The following is a 4,544-nucleotide window of genomic DNA, read 5'->3' on the forward strand; positions in this document are numbered from 1 at the left end:
GTGGTATCCAAGAACGGCATCCATACTGATCCGGATAAGGTTAAGGCAGTGACTGAATGGCCCCAACCAAGAACAGTACGAGATGTGCGGAGTTTCCTGGGTTTAGCATCTTATTACCGGCGGTTTGTGAAAGGGTTTTCCAGCTTAGCCAGCCCAATGTACCTGTTAACTGAGAAAGCCAGGCCGTTCGTGTGGGGCCCGGAGCAGGAACAATCATTTACTGCCCTAAAGAAACACCTCCAACAAGCTCCAATTTTGGCTTATCCTCGACCAGAAGGTGACTTTATACTGGACACCGACGCCAGTAACATTGGGCTCGGAGGAGTCCTGTCTCAAATCCAGGATGGAGAAGAGAGGGTTATAGCGTACGCTAGTCGGACTTTGGCAAAAGCTGAAAAGAATTATTGTGTCACGAGAAAAGAATTGTTGGCTGTTGTAGTGTACCTTAAACATTTTCGAAAGTATTTGTATGGAAGGCGTGTAACTGTACGAACAGACCATGCATCGCTGAAATGGCTGTTGAGTTTTAAGGATCCAGAGGGGCAGCTTGCCAGATGGTTGGAGATAATTGCAGAATACGACTTACAGATAACAACACAGACCCGGCACGAAGCACGGAAATGCTGAGGGGTTATCCAGCCAGGCGTCCGTGCAAACAATGCGGACGTACAGATCAAGTCGAACCTAGTAGTGAACCGGCCGATACGTTTACCGTACGAGTGAGTAACTACACTGGAATCCGAAATTTCTCTCGAGGCGATTAGAGTTAGCCAACTAGAGGACAAGACAATGCAGTGGGTGATAGAAGCTAAAGAACCGGGCGGTAGTAGACCGGCATGGGATGCTGTTGAACCAGAGGTAGAGCATATTGGGTTCTCTGGGACGCACTCCAGGTACGCCAAGGAGTCCTACACCGAAAGTGGGAGTCACATGACGGACGGGATATAACTTGGAAGCTAGTTGTACCGAGCCCCCTCCGACAAAAGGTAGTGAACGAGGTGCACGGGGGAAAAAAGTGGACACCTGGGCGTATATAAATCCCTTGGAAAGCTTAAGCAACGGTATTACTGGCCCCGTATGGACGCTGATGTTCGATCATGGATTCGATGCTGTGAGATATGTGCTCGGCGGAAGGCACCACCGAAAAAGAGGAGAGCCCCCTTACAACAATGGCCAATTTCCAAGCCCCTCGAACGTGTCGCCATGTACATCCTTGGACCATTCCCGGAATCCTACCACGGTAACAAGTACGTCCTGGTAGTCGGCGACTACTTAACTAAATGGATGGAGGCATATGCAATACCGGACCAGACTGCTGAAACAATCGCAAGGAAATTTGTGGATGAGTTCGTGCTCAGATTTGGCATTCCCAACAACTCCATACAGACCAGGGGCGCAATTTCGAATCCCGTATACTGGCAGAGATATGCAGGTTTCTCGGGATTCTCAAAACCCGAACTACACCCTATACCCCGAAGAGTGACGGGATGGTAGAGCGATTTAATCGCACACTAGTCAACATACTCGCTGTTTCTCTTGAACCAGTGAAAGCTCAGAGGGACTGGGACGATTGGTTGCCGTATGCCACGTTTGCATATCGGGCAACCCCTCATGAATCTACAGGTGAAACTCCCAACATGTTGATGTTTGGCCGAGAGACACGGATTCCTGTGGATTTGCAGTTTGAAACGGTACTACCAGAAAACCCTGAACAGGACCAAGCCCAAGAGGTACGAGATAAGATTCAGCAGGCGTCTGAAAGGGCCAGAGTGGTGTTGAAACGCAGTGCTAGGAGACAAAAACGCTTCTATGATCGGATTGCTAACGAACCGGGCCTAGCAATTGGTCAATTTGTTTGGCTGTTTGACCCGACCAAAAAGCGAGGTCTCTCCCCAAAGTTGGAGTGCCGTTGGAAAGGGCCATGGCGTATAACCCATAAATTGTCGGAGGTAACTTTCAGGATTAAAGACAAACCAAACTTCACTGTGACCACCTCAAGCCGTATGTGGGGGATGCCCCTGTCGGTTGGCCCAGTGAACCTGAACCCGAGCTGAATGTGCCGGAATTGCTGGGAGCATCCGGTACAATGCAGGGTCTGGACGAACCCACTCAAATGTCATCTGTACCTGAACTACCACCACCAACTCCAACGCTGCAAGCACGCAACGAGCAAATGGAATCCGAGATGTTAACTGTACCAGAATCCCTAGGGACATCTATTACAATACCGGACCTGGGCCGACTCACTGAACCTGGAATGTCAACGGTACCTGAGTTGCCAGTGCAACCTGCAGCGCCGCAGGTTCGGAACGAGCATATCGAACCTAAGAACGTTGGATCATTGAAAGCGAACGAGACTGGATGAAGTAGATACCCTAAAAGGCAGCATCGGCGTCCAATTCCCTTCCGTAATGATTCTTCTCCTTCATTTCAGATGAGTGAATGCAGACAGTGCAGAGAGATAGTTCCCGCCGGTAGCCCCATGCGCCGGCACCGGGAGGAAAAGCACCCGAAGCCGTACGCCTGCCGGAAATGCGGTGGACTATTCAGTACCAAGGAAGGGAGGAGACATCATGAGGAGAGGAATCACCGAGATTTGGAGAAACGGGCAAAGCCATGCGTGAAAGCACCTGCCAAGGAGGCAGTAGAACCCCCAGGAGAAGAGTTAGACCTGGGTCTTTCACCGGAAGCTCTTGATCTGCTGGAGGAGGAGACCCGGGACACGCTGATGCCTAAAATCATTCGAGTGTCAGGAGGAAAACCACCCCTCCTGAGCTCACCGGACAGGAACCAGGCCAGGACAAATCGACGGAAAAGGGAAGATAACCCTCTGGCGCCAGTGTCTATGGAAGCCTTGCTGGGAGACCGTGTTGAGCGAGTAGTGGAAACATGGGAGAGCTCGCACTACCGTTTGGGAGATGATGAGCATGGCGTCTATCGAGTGGACAAGGTCAAGCGGGAGTACATCCTCATTAAGATCTAATCTAATCCCCTGGGCTCTTAAGACCCCAGGTGGAAGTTACCCAGAGGCATACTAGACCCTCTGAGGATAGGCTTAGTGTAAAGTTATAGTTAAATTTTATAGTTGAAGTTATTGTTGTTTCCAATTTTGTATTTCTGTATTTATGCATGGGTCCAGGGGACGAACCCATCTGGGAGGGGGGATATGTAACAAAATTGGTCCCCTTCCATCATAGTGGAAGGATCCTTGGGGACGCGCGCGTGGCTGCCCCTATAAATGTAGGTGCAGCGGCGCACGGCGTCAGTTCGGCCACGCAGTGCACCAGTGCGGTAGTACCCGAGTACGTAGCCGCTGTACCCGGTTATTATACACGTGGTGTTCCACTTTGTCATTGGATTAAATAAAGTAGCCAACTATACCGGCTAACCGGACCTAGATACATTGCTTCTAGTCATTTATTTCCTGCTCTCCTGTGTATATACTGCCGTGGTGAGTATATTGCGTGAGAGTTTGTGATGGTGTTTGTGTGAGAGCAAGTGTAGAACCAGTCAGTGGAGTACATCCAGGGGCGGATCCAGACATGTCCAAAAAGTGGGGCCGAAAGTTGGGCCGATTGAGACAACAGTGTCGTAGGGGGTCCGGGGCATTCCCCCGCGATTTGTTTGTGTTCTAGACGCCCGAACATAACATTTGAGGCATTCTGGGCTATCATTTTTTCTTTTTCTCTCTTTTTCCCCCTTTTTTTAACCTCCCAAAAGGGGGGGGGGGCCGGGGCCGGGCCGCCCCCCCCCCCCCACGGGCCGCCCCCCCCCCCCCACTAAATCCGCCCCTGACATCTACTGCCGAACCCGGGCTATCCTGACAGAAGTCCGTTACAATAGTATTATTATCATTATTCCAGATGATGATCAAGTAAATTGATTTTTTTTTTTCAAACTGTTTTTGGGCGGAAGTAAATAACTTACTTTGGTCCTTAGCACCCATTTAAAAAGGTACATGCGTTCTTGAGGTTTTCTCCGATTTTTACGTATTATAATAATCTTAATTGCATTTTTATTAAATCGTTGAAATTGTTTTCTGTACCATGGACTGCCATGGCTACCATGGCTGAAAAAACCAATCTGATAGTACAAAGCTTTTCCGAATTCCGACTAATGAAAACAGAAGAAAATATGGGAAGCAAAAGTTAGGCGATTAAATTGGAAATCTTGGACCAACTCACGTCTTTGTGGGGTAGGAAGTATAGGCCTGCCTTGGCTTAAATTCTATTTTTTTTTCAGCTATTAAATATTAAGCATTTATCGCCGTGCGAGCTATTGGCCTTCATACTGTACAAATAGCCATAATGGTGTAAGCACATAACAGATTTTGAAAATTGTTGTTACGGAAGCGTCTGAATGGATATTCGTCACATAGCCAGAGCTAGCACCTGGCTTATACTATTTTAATATTTATAAATAATAATAATCAAATTAATAACATACGATTTGTACAGGGCTCGTTCATATTCAAATTTAAAGAGCAACAATCTATATATACCCTATCGGATTTTAATTACATTTTGATATACATATTTAATTAA

Source organism: Anneissia japonica, unplaced genomic scaffold (genome assembly GCF_011630105.1).
Source record: "Anneissia japonica isolate Jap-2015-1 unplaced genomic scaffold, ASM1163010v1 scaffold287800_len1627635_cov199, whole genome shotgun sequence".
In the NCBI taxonomy this organism is placed as follows: domain Eukaryota; kingdom Metazoa; phylum Echinodermata; class Crinoidea; order Comatulida; family Comatulidae; genus Anneissia; species Anneissia japonica.